This window comes from Vipera ursinii (genome assembly GCF_947247035.1).
Source record: "Vipera ursinii genome assembly, chromosome: 3".
NCBI classification, from domain to species: Eukaryota; Metazoa; Chordata; class Lepidosauria; order Squamata; family Viperidae; genus Vipera; species Vipera ursinii.
In genome coordinates this window covers 123092362-123110630 of record NC_139516.1, presented here as the reverse complement: position 1 = coordinate 123110630, position 18269 = coordinate 123092362, and the positions used below count along the sequence as shown (strand labels likewise).

The 18269-nt window shown below is 40.7% G+C and overlaps 1 protein-coding gene across 1 annotated transcript in view; it reads right to left on the bottom strand.

Moving 5' to 3' along the window:
- The window catches only part of SEMA5A (semaphorin 5A), a 199978-nt gene extending 181948 nt beyond the window's left edge, over nucleotides 1-18030 (bottom strand). The window contains exon 1 of the mRNA XM_083360625.1: nucleotides 17628-18030. The gene's annotated coding sequence lies outside the window, so the exon portion shown is untranslated. The remainder of the gene's footprint in view (nucleotides 1-17627) is intronic.
- Nucleotides 18031-18269: the final 239 nt, after the last annotated feature.

Here is an 18269-nt window from a genome sequence, read left to right as displayed (position 1 = left end):
TTCCTTTCAGGGTTTATAAATTGTTTAAGCAATGCTGGCTGGGAAATTCTGGGAGTTGAAGTCCACATATCTTTAAAGCTGCCAAGGTTCAGAAACACTTCTGCAATAGGCAGGGAGGGGGGAGAGAGAGAGAGAAGAAATTGGTGCAAAAGAACAAATGGACTTTTAAATTATACAACTTACAAAATGCATTTTTAAAAGGTTCTCTTATTGCCATAAAAGAGTAATATCTCATCAATGCTATCAGCCTTGGCCTTAAAATTATTCAGAGCACTGTCTACCTGACATGGGGAAGTAAGCCTTGGCAGGGCTTGAGCACTTGTGTTACATCCATCCTTTCACCTGCACCTCCCAACATCCCCTCTTCCAGTTCTCTCCTCCCCATGAAACATAACCTGTTAAGAAATAGCCAGTGTTGCCATCCTTTGATTGGTAGTTGTACCACTCACTCATCATAATTTATAATTTATATGCTCTGCTTGCTTGGATTTGAGGTCGGCATGATCTGGTTTATTTACCTGCTTGAGGAAGGGGGTGATGGACATGGAGATTGAATCTAACTTTATTAAGCCATAAATGGGAGCAAGCACTCCCATTTGGTGTGTTATACAGGTATCGCAACAACATTCATTTAGTGACTGCTCAAAGTTACAACAGTATTGAAAAAAGTGATTAATGACTGTTTTTTACACTTACGAATGTTGCAGCACCCCTAGTCATGTGATCAAAATTCAGAGGCTTGGCAACTGATTCACATTTATGACGGTTGCTGGAGTCATGTTTTGCGACCTTCTGACAAGCAAAGTCAATGGGGAAGCTGGATTCACTTAACAATCGTGTTACTAACTTAACAACTGCAGTGATTCACTTAACAACTATGGCAAGAAAAATTGTAAAGTGGGGCAAAACGTTTAACTTAGCAACAGAAACTTTGGGCTCAATTGTGGCCGTAAGTCGAGGACTACCTGTGTTACTAGGGAGATGGAAAACAAAAAGTACCTTTTAATCATTTCCCCTCCTTTCAGTCCCTTTAAAGTGAGCATTAATTATTCAAAGCCCTTGTTCTAGGCAGGCAAGAGCAGAAAAAACAATGGTTAAAAATGTAGATGCTTTGTGACATTTCACTGCCAATTCCTGTTATGGCTTTCAAATCATGGCAGAGTTCCTTAGATAAACATGAACAACCGAATTACTTGCACATTTCATTTTTCTTCAAGGTCAACACAGGCTAAAGCTTATTATATAAAGGAAGGTAATGGGAACTTCCAATGTCCAATTTCTTCACTCTTCACCTGCAGTTTGAATGACATTCCCAACTGAGATTGAATCCAAAATTTTCTGTGCAACACCAATTACATATGCCAAGAAGAAATCAATAAAACTGTAATAGGGAAGGTGAAGTCTTCTTCAGTTGAGGAGCTAGGGTCAAAAAACAACTGCCTCCCTGTCTCTGGGCAGGGAAAATCTCTTTCAGTCCCAGGAAATGACTTCAATCATGTATTTTTTTTATTTGTAACCAGTTAATCCAACAATTTGCAGTGGAGAGTATAGGATCAAAATATAAGAACTACAAAATAGCCCACATACGGAGCTGGTTTTTGAAGTTCGAGATTAAAAGCCATGCTGAAAAAATTAAGGCTGTCATCTTTACAACAATTCCTTTAGCAATACTCAACTAAGAAAATTTAGCAGCCTCTTCTCTATGAACGCTTGAGTATTATTAAGCTCTACGTTGTTTAGGAAAGTTCTCTAAACATTGAGTTATACTCTAAAACAGACATGTCAAACACAAGGCCCGGGGGCCAGATCCGGCCCGTGAAGTGGTTTCATGTGGCCCGTGAAGCCATCCTGGAAACAGTGAGGGAACGGCCCCCACTGCCTTGGCCCTGGCCCAGAGACCCTCCTTCTGCCAGAGACCCTCAGATGTGTCCCATTCCTGCCCGGGCCCCCATAGGCACCCTTGATGCGAACGATGTAGAGCTGGCCACGCCCACCCAGTAGGCCATACGCACTTTAGCCACGCCCACCCAGTAGGCCATGACCACCTGGGCCACACCCACCCGGCCCCCTGAGGGCAACCGCAATGCTGATGCGGCCCTCAATGAAATTGAGTTTGACACCCCTGCTCTAAAAGAAATCCTTTCCAAGTCTTTTCTGGAATTTGGTTTTTCTAGCAAAAATAATGATAAAAACATAAAGAATTTCAACATACTTTCTTGGGCATATATTTAGAATACACACAAAAGAGACCAAGCCCCCACTCTGCAGAAAATAGGAATGTCTAATTGAGATTGTAGTGATACTCCACAGGTAATAGAAAAAGGAAGCCTATAGGCAATCTTATTCCTCACAGAAACTTATTTGTTGTATCTAATAGTTTCATAGCTAAGTCTCCAAGAACCTCAGGTTCAGAAGTCACCGTAAACAACAAGGTGTTTTGTTTTGTTTTTTTGCAAATGTGGCTTTGCTTCCCTGTAATGAAAATAAACAAAATATAGAGGAGCATCAATTGATAGATCTGAAATTTCTGCAGTATATATGTGAGGGTTTTTAATTACCAATGGTTCAGCAATAAAAACATTAAAGCCACCCTGTAAATAAAACTGATAACATCAAAAAAGCTGGGGGGGGGGTAGAAAAGAAGTCCCAAAATGGATTTTTGTGTTAAAGACTTACAAACTCACTTCTGGTATTCCTCTTGATCTGAGCCAGGTTCTCAAAGGCATGTTATTCCAGACCCTACATCAGGGATCCTCAAACCTGACCATTTTAAAACTTTTAAGAATTCTGGGAGTTGAAGTCCACAAGTCTTAAAGTGGCCAAGTTTGAGGACCTTTGCTCTACATTGATCTAACACAGGGGTCTTGAAACTTGGCCCTTTTATGACTTGTGGACTACAACTCCCAGAATTCATCAGCCAGGCATGCTGGTTGAGGAATTCTGGGAGATGAAGTCCACAAGTCATAAAAGGGCCAAGTTTCAAGACCCCTGATCTAACACATGCAGCTATAAGCAGTCCTCGTCTTAGAACCATTGATTTAGTGATCGCATGAAGTTACAACAGCACTGAAAAAAAGTGACTTGTAACTAGTTATTGCCCTTATGATCAGTGCAACATTTCCAGTCATATGATCAAAATTTGGGCATTTGGCAACTGGGAAGTATTTATCATGTAATTGCCCTTTGCAAGCTTCCCAGCCAGCCTCTGTCAAGCAAAGTCAATGGAAGCTGGATTCACTTAACAACCAGGTGAATCCCTTAACAACAGTAGTGATTCGCTCAACAATCCTGGCAAAAAAAGGGTCTTAAATCAGGCATGATGTTCAACGACTGCCTTGCTTAGCAATGGAAATTCTGGTCCCAGTCGTGATCATCAGTCAAGGATTACCAGTATTTGTTTGCTAGAATTTGAGATTCCAAAGAAGACAAAGTCATAAATATGCTAATCCCAAACACAACAAAGTCAAAGCCTTCCTTAGGAGTAGTCATGATGATGATGATGAGGAGGAGGAGGAGGAGGAGGAGGAGGAGGAGGAGGAGGAGGAGGAGGAGGAGAAGAAGAAGAAGAAGAAGAAGAAGAAGAAGAAGAAGAAGAAGAAGAAGAAGAAGAAGAAGAAGAAGAAGAAGAAGAAGAAGAAGAAGAAGAAGAAGAAGAAGAAGAAGAAGAAGAAGAAGAAGAGGAGGAGGAGGAGGAGGAGGAGGAGGAGGAGGAGAAGAAGAAGAAGAAGAAGAAGAAGAGGAGGAGGAGGAGGAGGAGGAGGAGGAGGAGGAGGAGGAGAAGAAGAAGAAGAAGAAGAAGAAGAAGAAGAAGAAGAAGAAGAAGAAGAAGAAGAAGAAGAAGAAGAAGAAGAATCCTCATCATCATCATAATCTACTCTGCTCCTGGAAAAATCCCCTACCACCAAAGCTTTATATTGCTGCTTTCCTGGGTTACCAAAGGAGAAAGCTTCATGAAAGGCTGTGGCTACAATTCCTAATTTTACCTGCAAATGTCTGTTTAGACTCTAAGGGCTTCTCAGATTTCTAGGGAGTTTCAAAACAGTAATCTGCCACCTGTTCTTGGCTGGGCAACACTCTGGGCTAAAACCGTTAAAAACTAGTCTACCATGAACAGCTGGCAAAACCTCTATGTCACAGAGAGGTCAGTTTGAAATATGTTTTGGCATGGCTGATAAAACACACATTCTTTCAAGTCAGCAATACTTTACAGAGACAAATTGGAAAAGACAAAAACAGGGTGCATAGTGGTTTATAACTGATTTCATGAGGGAATATGAAAGAGGATGGATAAGAGCAGAGAGGAACAGAAAATGATACTCCTCTTTCAAGTATTTACACACGCACGTCAGTAAACAGGAGAAACAAATAATTATCTAACGCTAAGCTTTCTCTTAGCCTCACTCTGATCTTGGCAATTATTCAAAAAAAAAAATAGGATTAAATATGTGACAATATTTAAATCCAGATGTGCTTCAATCACATGGCCAGTGGGTGTTAGAAAATCTAAGTCAGACATGTCAAACACAAGGCCCGGGGGCCGGATCCGGCCCGCGAAGTGGTTTCATGCGGCCCGCAAAGCCATCCTGGAAACAGTGAGGGAACGGCCCCCACTGCCTTGGCCCTGAGACCCTTCTTCTGCCAGAGACCCTCAGATCTGCCCCACTCCTGCCCAGGCCCCCATAGGCACCCTTAATGCGAACGATGTAGAGCTGGCCACGCCCACCGAGTAGGCCATACGCACTCTAGCCACGCCCACCCTGGCCATACCCACCCGGCCCCCTGAGGGCAACCGCAATGCTGATGCGGCCCTCAATGAAATTGAGTTTGACACCCCTGATCTAAGTTAAGGAGCAAAACAGCAGGTGAACTAGTTATCACTCCCTCCTCCCCGCCCCCCTCCATGGCATACCTCCTTGCAGCATTTCACTTTATCCATTTATCACAGTCAGGTGCCTTTGTAACATGGTTGCAGAGGTTGAAAAAAGAAAATAGGGGAGAAAGAGAAGAGCTTCAGGGAAAATTTTCATTCATTACCAAAACATAGGCTTTTTTTTTTTTGCTCAAATTAAAATCTTCTGCCCCTCCCCCCCTGCAACTGGATGCCTTCCAGATCAGTTGATCTAAACTCCCCCAATCCTCAGCTTTTGCCCATCCTGATTAAGGATTATGGGATTCCAGGTCCAACCCATCTGAAGGGTCAGAGAACCGTGAAAGAGGCTGCATCTTCTTACTTTCCACAGTGGAAGCATATCACATCTGTGTGAGCCAAGTTTTTTTTTCTTTTAAAAACAGTGTTTTGCATAACAAAGGCAAATGTGATTTGTTGCCCAACAGTAGCAGCAATGCAATTATACGCTGCAATGAAAATGTTGAAAGCAATACTCACATGACATCTGACTTCAACTTAAAGGTTAAAATTTCATTAAGGCAGGCCATGATTTCTGGTGCGAGATCGGGAACCAATCATGGAAAATTCTTCATTTATCCAATTGTGGGTGACTAAATGATGACAGACTATACAGAGAAAGCGGGGCAAGGGATTAAAATACAGTTCTTCAACATGACTTAATTTTCACCGGCTTCCCCTAATTTGGTCTGGTGCTAATACTAGCCTGGCTTTTTTTGCCACTGTATCCAATGTCTTTTACCCCCACCCTTTTCTGCAATTTCACAAAAACAGGAATTCTTTGCTTCCATTTTAGATTTTAAAATACTGCATTATGTAATAATGGTAATTATACATATTTAATGATGTAATTGTATATTATGTACTAATAGCTTAATAGTAATTAAAAGGCCATATTTATATAACATAATTGTTCAAATCTCCATCTATTAATAAACATTTTTGTTGTATATTAACTGGACATGATGAATGTAGTACATCTTTTTCTATGCATTATTCTGTCAACTTCCTTCTTATCCCTATCCATCATTGCAGAGAAAAAAGACTGTGCAATCATCACAATGTTTGTTTAATGAATCTATTATTTTTTGCCTAAAAAGTGTAGGTAATAATCCAATTTGGGGTGCTATACAAGTCCAACATTTTAGTTTCTTCCAATCTTGGGAACTTTTGTGGGCCACACGTGAGCTGTGGGAGGGTTGCCTACAGCCAAGAGGCTGAAGTTACTACAGCTAGCCTGAAGCATTACTAAAATAGATAAAATTTTCAGAGCACTACACAGGAAGATTATCATAATGGAACAGGCCAAAGCCCATTTTAGTCCAACACTTCATTTCTCACCATGGTCAACCATGTACCTTTGGAGAATTCCCAAGCAAGGGATGGAAGCATATTACCCTGACAAGGTATTGATTAAACAGCTAACCAGCTTGTATAATGTAAGATTTAAGATGTAATGATGGGAATGACTCAGCAGGGTCTGCATCTCTTTAAGAGCCTTTGTATAAAGGGAAGGCTCCGCTAATGTGTTCTCTCTCTTCCGTTTCCTGCTGTAACTGGTTTGGATCCTGCTGTATTAGCACATGTATTTATATTGTTCCTGTTGTATGATATTGTGGATAGTGTAAGATAAACCACCACTTAATGTAGACTACTATGTTTGCTCCTGGTTTATCTCAGAAAATAAGACTGTGCACGCTCTAACATACCCTGCTCAGGTTCTCCTGGAGCTAGTATTTGAAGGCATGTTTTCTCCAATTCAAGCATTATTATTCTCTCTAAACAAAAATTCAATAAAAGGTTAGCAACTATAGAGCCAAAAGGAATATGGAAATGCAAGAGAGGACAACCAGAATGCTCAGTAAGATGCCACCTACCCACAAAAGTAATGTCAAAAATTCCAAAAGAAAAAAACACTATAAAAACTGACTATACTCCATAGCCATAGAATACTGCTTAGAGCAACCTCTAGAGAGCAAATATGCCATAGAAAGGGAATGCCAAGTTGACATAAGATGGAGTAAGAATGGAATCAAAGCCTAAACCATGTTTATTACAAATGTTACAAGGACATACTGTAGTGTAGATTTAAGGCAGAATTAGCAAAACTGGATCCAACAAACTACACACCAGAGGAAAGCAAGCCTCCAGAAGCAGTTAATTTCCAATCCTATTCTTTAAATCAGCCAAGAACCCTAAAATAGACAAGCTCACACCACTGAAAACCAACCATTTGACTGGTGAATCTTGGTGTCTCTATCTCAGAGTATTGGAGGAAATGCAAAATGGCCCACAGGTCATGGGTTTCCCACTCTAAAGAGAAGTATTTTGAGAAACAATGCAATGAAATAAAAGTTTCAGTTGCTGAATAAAGTAATGACAGTAAATGCTTGACTAGCAGCTCTGAAGATGCACTGGGGCTGAAGCATGCAAGAGACACAACAGAGGACCGATACTGAAAAAACAAGACCTCAGAAGAATCCACTTAGAAGGTGAAACCAAGTTTCACAATGATCCTGAATTGTCAAAGGGGACAAGATAAGGAGGCTATAAAAATAACACTTCATTAAGTAATCAGCCTTAGACCAAAGATCTTAAATGAGGTAATGGGGTGGGCCTGCACTAATAAATTGATTCTCTATGCTCGTTTTCCGTTTCATCATTTTTTAAAAAAAACTCATATGTAAAAAATATACTCAGAAATGTCAGATATATCACACCTTTGCCCAATTAGGGTCTATGGGGGCTCAAGGAATATCAGTAAAAGATGTACAATAATACCGAAGTTGTATCTTATGCATTGATTTTTAAAAAAAAAACTTTTACTTAGAGATAAGAATCAAATAATTGTGGGGGTTAGTCTTTTAATACATTAATATTCTCCTTATGTCATCTACCAATACTGATTCACGATCAATCTTGTTTTTACTGAGGGAGCATTCCAAATTTCTCTGTATTTTTCATCTCTCAGTTCAATACTTTTAAATATAGTTCAGAAGTATTTTGTAATACTAAAAACACTGAGATGAATATTCAGATCAACTATGATGCTTGGCCTGCAGCCAGAGACTGATGTCTGTGTTTCATCAGATGTTACTGATGAAAGTGGCAATGAGTAAAACAAATAATTGCAGGAGAAGGTTGTGAATCAGCCAAATCACAATTTACACTGCTGAGTAGAGCAATCAGATAAAATTTTCAGTTTCTGAAGTTCCTTTGCTCTGTGTACTAGACTACAGTGTTTCTCAACCTTGACAGCTTTGAGATATGTGGGCTTCAACTCCCCAAATTCTCCAGCCAGGAAAATTATTTGTCTATTTTAGGGTTCTTGGCTATTTTAAGGAATAGGATTAGAAATTAGCTGCTTCTGGGAGGCTTGCCTTCCCCTGAAGTGCAGCATAACTGGCTGGGGAATTCTGGGAGTTGAAGTCGACACTGCTATACTGAAAGGAAAGGTGCCTGGTTAAGCTAACTTCATAGACATGTCCATATGATTTTCTTGTAAAGGTAAAGGTTCCCCCGCACATGCGTGCTAGTCGTTTCCGACTCTAGGGGCCGGTGCTCATCTCCGTTTCAAAGCCGAAGAGCCAGCGCTTGTCCGAGGATGTCTCTGTGGTCATGTGGCTGGCATGACTAGATGCCAAAGGCGCACGGAACACTGTTACCTTCCCACCGTAATGATCCCTATTTTTCTACTTGCATTTTTACGTGCTTTCGAACTGCTAGGTTGGCAGAAGCTGGGACGAGTAACAGGCGCTCACTCTGCTACGCGGCACTCGGGATTCAACCCGCCAAACTGCCGACCTTCTGATCGACAAGCTCAGCGTCCTAACCCACTGAACCACCGCGTCACTTAATTTTCTTGAGAATACAGTAATTGTTTATCATAACAAAGAGCCTTGGTGGAGCAGTGGGCTAATGCCTCGTTAAGTAACACCAGCTGCCTGCAATTAGTGCAGGTTCGCATCCCACCAGGCTCAAGGTTGACTCAGCCTTCCATCCTTCCGAGGTAGGTAAAATGAGGACCCAGATTGTTGGGAGCAATAATCTGACTTTGTAATAATGCCGCTTGGGGGGGGGGTGTGAAAGCCCTAATAAGCAGGCACATACATAGAATGAAGGCTACTGCTAAGCTTGTAAGCCGCCCTGAGTCTTCGGAGAAGGGCGGGATATAAATGGAATTAAAATAAAATAAAAATAAATAAATAAAATAACAATCATAACATAACAAGCCGCCCAAAAAAGCATCTTTGGGACTACCATGACCTGGATGACTGAGAATCTCCATAGACATGTTTATCATAACCTTCTCCCAGGCTCGCTTTTCGGTTCTCCAGCACTAGTATTCCATATAGTATTCTCATCCATTTACTAAACCAGGTGTGACCCTGCTTAGCTTCCATACGTAGACAAGGCCAGCTACACGCTACCATCTGCTGAGATCCATTTTACAAGGGACTTCTCAATAAGGAACAGCCAAATGCTCAGGACAACTTTGCAGATGGTCACCGGAGACTTTCTATACTTACTTATGAATGAACCAAATATATTTTTGGCAGGGCAGCAAAGAAGTGATTTAAATAGCCATATTATTTATGTAATGCTTCTGCTACCTTTCTGTTTGCAAACACCTTTGAATGTGATGTTCTGGTTAAGGGATTGGATTATAGCTAGGGAGATCCATATTCAAGTGAACCTTCATCCTTGGATTTCATCAGGTGATTTAACCACTCATTCAGTCTTAACCTAACCTACTTCACAGAGTTGTGGTTATGGACATACTATGCATACTACCTTGAACTCCTAGAAGAGTGGGATATAATCTAAGGAATGACAAAAATAGACTCCAGGCATCTTACAATGTAAAGCATATTAAAAAAAAATAAAGGTACAGAATTAGGGAATTAAAAGCAAGATAATTACAACACTAATAAGAAGATGCATTCTTACAAGATGATGGTACCAAACACAACTCTGTATGAACTGTATTTATAGCCTGGGAGTAACTCAGAAAGTGGCCCTCCCACATGCCAGATTAACAGCCCTCGGACATCAAGGAACATTTTCAAATCATAACAGCAGGTCAGATTCTCAATGTGAGAGGTAGAGCCTAAAATACTCCAGCCTGAAGCTGTATAGGTTAGAGGTCAGCCCTAAACTGTATACGCTAGAGGTCAGCAAGTTTTAAAGGCGGCTTTCTTGCCATGGCTGAGCTAAACTCTTGTTCAACCAGCCTTGTTAGAGGATATTATATTCTAAGATTCACGCCTTTGGAGGCTGCTAAATCACAACTCTCAGCAGTCCTAGCCAGCAGGGCTAATCGTAAGGAGTAGTGTGGCTTGTTCTTCTGCAACATCTGGAGGGCTCCACAATGGAGACGCCAGACCAGTTGAGTGCCTCAGTAGTTACTGTATCTGCAGCTTAAACAGTGAAAGGAAGCAGCAGCAAAAAGCAAGAAGGAGGCCAGATTATAATTACATATAACATTCATGCTTTAATAAAACTGTTCATCTAATAGAAGCAACACAATTTCTTTACCTACAGTACCATTCTGCCTTCCTTTGGGGGAATCCTGTTGCATTTGAAAGAAGTAATATATTACCAATTGCTGCGCTACCTCAGAAAGGATAAATAGAAGACATAAAACAAAAGATTTTCTCAATGCTCATGTTTAGTAATTACAGGCCTGCCCTGGGGGTAGAAGATGGGAGGATAACATTAAATGGCTGCCTCTCCTAAAATAGGATACATAAACCTTATGCTCAACGGAATATTTTAACAGGTTGTTTGAATTCTACAGTTTGGCTTATCAACAACAAAATGCCACAAAGAACATTTCCCTTAATATAGCACTACTGAAAGCTGCTGAAGTGTTTTTAATTGTGTGCTTGTTACAAACCCATCTAAACCATTTGCTTCTCAGGATCATTATTGTTTTGGCCCTGTAAAAATTTAGGGTTTTGACTATATATAGGTACAGAAATCAACCTAGCAGATTTTCAGAATTCTGAGTCAGCACATTTTCTGTCAATTAAATCACCAGGAGGATTGTTTTATGCTTAAATATATCATTCACACTCAACAGCAACTTGATATTCAACTGTAGTGTACAAAATATCCACACACAAAAGAAACAAAGAGAATCTACCAGAATTTCAAAGGCTAATCAATCAACATAATGTCTTGGGCTTGTTCAGATGGCAAAAATGATTAAGTCAGCAGTTCCCCAGGGAAATTAAGTCCCTCCCATGTGGCGGTAATGCATGACTGCAGATGACCCAGACAATCAAGTGCTGACCATGAAGTCCTCCTAGTTCTATCTCAAAGATTTGGTATAACAAAAAAAAAAACAAACCCCATGCTATCGTGGTTAGAGTTAAGGTCAGTTTACTAAACTCCTGAGAGTGAAGGTTCATTCTCCAGGCTTGTGGGTTGATTCCCAAAAGTTTCATTAACAGGCTAGGTAACATCTTCCAGAAGTTGTTACCTAGCCTGGTAACAAAACATTCGGAAACCAGACCACAAGCTCAGAGAATGTACCCTCCTCGTACACCCAAGCTACAGAGAGTTGCCACTATACTAAATTCCTTTCTGCCCTTCCCCCCCCCCTCCTCTTTCATGTGGCTGTATGAGAAAAAGAAGAGGGTGATAAGAGATGGGCTTGTTAAAAATAAAAATTAAAACAACTACTTTTCAGGGAAATCCTGACTCATTCCCTTATCTGCTTGGCTATGCTCTCCTCCTGTTCCAGAGCTGGGAGGAAATCATGTCAATGTAAATCACACTATTGCCCACATGTGCCCTTACCTCAGGATCAGAATTAGAGCTCTGCTACTACCCATACAGCTCCTCTGTGTGATACTGTAATGGCAGTTGTCTGCCCAATTTCCGTGGCTGAAACTCAAACATCACCAACAAAGGAAAGAAAAGCTGCTATTAGCAGCTATATGGATTGTGTGCTATACTATGTCTCAAAACAATCACAAACCCTGATAGCATTAGTCTGAAAGTCAAGTGATGAGTTTAGACAAATCCAAATTTTAACGGTTATTTTTAGAGTTTTGATGGTTTTATTGTTTTTGTTTTAAAACGTTTTAAAGATTCTAATTATGTGATTCTGAACTGTGAGCTTCCCAGAGTAGTTTGCCGGGATGAGCACCTATAGAAATCAAATATATAAATAAAATCAGTGATCAATGCAAATAAGTAGCCAAATCTGAAAGCCATGCCATACCAAGAAAAGACTACAGTATTTCCTAGATCAGGGGTCCCCAACCCCCAGTCAACCGGGTCGTACAAACAAGGAAAGCCCCCATCCATGGGATGCTGGCAGCACACAAAACCACGTCCCCTCCAGTCCATGGACAAACCTCTCTCCACCGAACCGGTCCCTGGTGCCCACAAGGCTGGGGATCTCTGTCCTAGATAATTGGAATTAGATATATACATATACTTGATATAACCTAGTTATTGATAGTTCCTACTGGAAGGTGAATCCAAAGGGAGAGATTTTTGCCACCCCTTAAGGACTGTTTCAGTTTCAAAAATTCCATTTGGCCTTATGGGGTCTGCCACCTTCCAGCATCTGATGGCTATAAGGCATTGTCAAGCCAAGGAAAGTAGTGTGAATTTGTTTAGATTACATAGTGATTTATTCCACTATTTGAGGGTAAATATGATTCTTTCCTTTTAAGATCTTATCTTCCTAATTCTGTGGCTTTTTTTCATTCTGGGGCTTAGCCCTTAATATTACACTGCAATGTTCATATTTGATTATTTGATCTATGTGTCCTTATGAAGTATTTGGATAGAACAAGTAAAATAACCTGGAATCCACTTGCAACGCAATCTGGCTTTAATGTTATTGAATTTTTAAGTAGCTACATATCATAGTCTCTGATGTTATTGCACTGAAAGTAGTGATAAATATAAGAGCAAACAAATTGCTTTCGGGAAAGGCAGACTGTGAGTAACACAGATACAGCAGAGATTTTTGAAAGTCAGACAATAATCATGTAAACTTTTGGCATTTTCAATAAAGCAACAAAGCTCAGGTTTTTATTTCAATAGTTAGGACAAATGCTGCATAACGCATGAAGACACAAATTTAATATTTCAAGCTTTTTATTTACAAAAAAACCCATAAGGATTTGATAGGAAATGAATGTTTCTGTTAGCTCAGTTTTCAGTAGATAGGGGGAGTCAAAAAACTGAGCCCACACCAGGTAGAAGAGTCTAGCTTACACTGGCGATTCTTAAAAGCTAAACAACTTGGGCCTGGTTAAAACTTGGATGGAAAATCACTTGGAATTCCATGGCTGTTCACTAGACTGGAAAACTGAAAAAGCATCATGGAATAAGGCAATAGCAAAGTGTTGGCAAGAATGAGAGAAAATATTTCCATAATGATGGCAAGAAAATTGAATGGATACAATCACAGGGAGCCAAGGTCATCTTGAAGACATTGTTACCTTTTTATTCAGGCAATGTGTGATAATGATGAAGCACAGTATGGTACCGTAGTATGAAGAATAATGCCAGTGCCAAATTGATTTACATAAATAATAGTATAATAGCGGTATGTCAGCTTCTAAGCTATTCAGTATTTATCGGAATGTTTGTATCTGGTACTCTACCAGCTTACAGGACTGTTATTCCTCAACCAAATCAGGATGAGGTATATTGTACTAAAAATAGACCTATTTCATTAATGAATAAAAATGGAGAAATGCTATTTATTTAGAAAATTTATTATCTTGCCAACCAACCCAAGAAGATACTGTACTAGTTCAGCTGGTACATCTTGATCAAGCAGGATTTATTTGTTGCAGATGAGATGCTTACACATCAGTAAATCTTACAGCTTTAAATAATTCTAAGGTGGATCCAAATGTCAACATTTCATTGGATATTGAGAAGGCCTTTGATAAAATGTATTGGCAATGCATATTTTTAATTTTTAATATTTTTTTATTTTCCCTCAAGGTTCTCCTTTCTTTTGCTGTTTGATTTGGTTTGGAACTACTAGCCACTGTGATTAGATCTAAGGCTACACTGAAATTCATGTTCTATTTCATACAGGTATAGAAAGCAAAGTAACCCCATTTTTAGATGATATGTTGGTATTTATTGAAAAGTTGAGTATTCCAAACCAAAAGCAACAAAGTTAATTGATTATCTAGAAACTCTTTCTGGGTATATTAATTGGTTTACATCTGAATTGATACCTTAGGGTCAAGTCTTCAAAATCAACTATCTCTGGACAGTCCTCATGGTGCCCAAAGGCAATAACTTATCTTGGACTGAGAATACCTCAAGTTTAACTCAGATGGTTAAGTTGAATATAAATATATTGTGATTAAAAACAGTAATAGATTTAGGCAGCTGAGCTTCATTTAAACTGATTATGTGTGGAAAACTAATATTAGAAAAAGGAATATTTCACCATGGTAATGTATACCATACTTGCATAATATGCCTCCATATGTTCTTAAAATATACATACAGAGGTTTCATGTGCTATTTCAGAAGTTTGTTGGGCAAAACTATCCCATTTTCTTTCAAAAAACTATCAATTAAGGAAGGCATGTTTTCTTTTTCAAGTGAATGAATAGCAAGATCTATCCATTGTACCAATAGAAGGGAATATTAGTAGCTCAGGGCTGAATTATGGGTTCCTTGGTACTCTCTGAGCTTGGTTGTTTTCTTGCAGATGTTTCATTACCAAACTATGTAACATTATCAGTGCTAATAGGGAGTGGAGTTTGCTCTCATTTTATATTCTAGTAGTAACTTGCCCTGTCACTGTTGATGGAAGTGGTCTCATTGAGTTGATTGGTCTGTTGTTTACTGTTGTTTGCTTGCTTGGCAGTTCCTTGTTTGGGTGTTTGCTACTTGATTGTTGACCCAATATTAATCTTGGTGTTAATCTACTGTACTGGAAAACTGGCCTCATGGTCCATTTTAGAATGAGCATATTTGGCTCCCCCAAAGATTCTAATTTCCTTGAAAACTATAGAGTTTTTCCTTCTTCTATTTTTGTTACCCTGCCTGTCTTTTGATTTTTACAATCATGCTTAGCTAAGAAATGGGGAAAGCCAAACTGGAGAATGGCAAAGCTATCCTTTTGTTAGAGAATCAACATGGTGGCATGAAGAACATTGCATATACTATCAACCGAATCAGGTTATATTTATTTTTTGTGATAGAACCCAAGAACCATTTCCTGTAATGTGTAGAGAGGCAATATTAAGTACGCCCAGAATTCCCTCTAGTATTACAGGACTTCAATATAAAGTAATAAGCCAATAATAACTGTTTATAAACAGTTGTTGGAAAACATTAACTTGATATTTGAGAGTATGTATACAGTGTGAAGAACTGAATTGTTTGCTAAGTGAACATTAATGTAGTTTTATAAATTTAAGTGTATTATTTCAACAGAAATATTTCATATCTACTGAAATAAACTGATAAATGCAGATAACTTCATGAGGTATTAAGAATATGACACTAGTGGCTATGACATAGTCTTGTGTTACTTTTGTACTCCCTTTTGAAGATAAGTTATTTTACGTACACTGGTTCACTAGACTAATATATGAAATAAATGTTAAGCAGAAAATGAGATTTTTGCTTGTATAATGCTATTCTGTAAATGGTGAATAGGGTTTTACATATGCATAAAATGGCACTACTGATGTGTAAAATGGTGAATGAATTTTGTCCATTGTATCTAAAGAGGACAAAACTGAGCTCCAATAATCTGAGGGTATACTGCATACCGGTTCCAAGAGATTCTTGTAGATGCCCAATTTTAACATAACATAGCAATAGCTTGGTGATTAATAGAATAACAAGAATGAGATAATGTATACTTCTATAATTGCAAGAAAGGGTAGGATGAGACCTATGAATTACACAGTGGTCTGAACAACCTTTCTCTCTTTTGATTTTTAAAGTCTTTAATGATGGGATCTTGACCAGAGTTCAAGGCTGCATATTCTAGTTCTTATATTTAATAGAAAATAATATAAATTGACTTAAATATTGGTAATTTAACTTTACAGTACAATATGAAAGGAGTATGCATGAAGATATTGGAGGAGAGGCTACTGTCTTTTTTTTTTGCTTCCTATATGATGCAAAGTATATTTTTATTTTATTTATTTATTTTAATCCCATTTATATCCCGCCCTTCTCCGAAGACTCAGGGCGGCTTACAATTTAAGCACAAACCAATATGCTTAGCAATTTTAAAACGTATCTTGGCTTTTTGGTTTCTTAGTTTACAACACTATTGACTACCGGTAGCCATCTTGGCTAATCTTCCCAAACAAAGCAGACTTAAGCCTGGTTAGTACTTGAATCAGCACCCACTAGACTAGGAAATCCCACCATGGGAAGTTGAAAAAACATCCAGAAAATAGCAAGCCCTTTCTCTGCTATTAACTACACAGATATGTTCTCAAAGTCATCGGGAGGCTTTTAAGACGCTCTAAATTCAGGTTTATGCACATCCTAGTAAGCACACAAAGGACTCCACTACAAGGCTGTTCTTTTACTGAGAACAAGGAGTATATAGTATTCTATTAAAGAGCCCTTGTGGCACAGTGGCAAGAATGCAGTGTTGCAGGCTAACTCTGCCCACAGCCTTGGAGTTCTAGGTTGCTCAGCCTTCCATCCTTCCGAGGTCGGTAAAATGAGACCTAAATTATTGGGGGCAATGCGCTGACACTGTAAACTGCTGAAAGAGTGCTGTAAGCACTATGGAGCGGTATATAAATCTAGGTGCCACTGCTGAAGCCAAGTTAGAAACCGTTTTTATTTGCTGCGTGTGGATCTTAAAAGAACTTAGCCAAGCAAGCCAATGCCTCATTTCCCCCCCTTTTTTTTAAAAAAAGATCAGGAATACAAAGGAGCACAGAGAGCAGTTTTGCTTCATGGAACTACCTGCATTTCTTCCCGTTTCTTTTCACGCCGCTAACCTCTTCTTCGACCTGAGGTTTTGTTTTTTGTTTTGTTTTGTTGTGTTGTGTTGTTTTGTATTTTTGGGGGGAGGAGGTGCCGCGAATTTATTATCCTCGGGAAGAAGACTCACTTCAAGCGCCCCCTGCCGACAAGGGCACAAATTCCCAGCTTAAAGCTGCAAGATGCTGGAGGCAAACGTTTCAAAGCAGACGCGCGATACAAAGTTGAGCTACAACACACCCGCGACCGTTTGGCAAATCGTGTGAAGTCACAATTTCTCCCTTTTCCTACCCAAATCCAAAGTTTCTCTGCCTACAGGGCAAGCAGAACTCTAGAATACCTCTTTTATAACCCCCACCACCACCACCCGGCCGCGTCTCTGCCTCCACTTCTCAATCTACCCTCGCATTCTTCGGACTGACACACGGAACAGTCCAGCGCGTCCCGTGTTTTTAGTTCCTGAAGACAACGCGAGGCGCCCCCCCACACACGCAGCGATCCCGCGTACGCGCGGATTTTGTTTTGGTGTGAAACCGCGACAAAGCCTGGCAAGGCAGTGAGTGCCACGCAAAGTCTGAGGAGCGAACCTCCCGAACTCAAAGTTATATACACCTTCGTGAGCCTGCCCGCCGAGCAACCTTCCTGCCCACTTCAGACAAGTTAAAAAAAACCGACCGAAATCGAGCCAGCCTTTTATCCTCTCCGGTAAACAGGGGAGAGGGCGAGGCAGCAGGGCGCCGCCGACTCTCACCTTTGCCGGGAAGGCTTCACTTTTGGCACACCTCCGTTTCCAGGAAAGGGCAGAAGGGCGAGGCGAGGCGGCTGTACTCACCGCGGGAACTATCCTCCGAAAGGGGCTCGGGTCGAGCAGGACTTGCACAGCCGAGCCAACCCCAGGAAGGCAAGCCGGAGCGCTCGGGAAGGTTCCGGCGAGGTGGGGAGTAAAGAGTGCGGCTGCAGGCGGCTGGGGCAGATTCTGGACGGCAGCCTACCCAGGGAAGAAAAGGCACCCGGCCGGCAGCACTCTCCGGGGGAAATTAGCGGGACGCGAAAGGGAGCGGAGAGCGGCGGCGCCAGCAGCAGGTCCCCGCTGGAGGTGGCGGGGAGGCGGCGCCGGAGCTGTTGCATGTGCGAGCTGCCAGTTGCTGGCACGCTTGTTGCTCCTCCTCTCCTCTAGCCCTCGCGGGGAAGGATGTGGAATTGGAGCCGGCCAGCCCTCTTCGCCTCCCGCCGCGGAGGGAGTCGCTGAGGGAAGGCCTCGCCCACCTCGCTTCTTCACGTCCGAGAACCGCTGGGGGAGCTTTCGACTACCAGCCCTCCCTCCCCGTTGGAAAGTCGTGACGTCTCCCTTCTGTGCCTACTTTCTGGAGAGCTCCGAGGCAAAGAAAGCGGG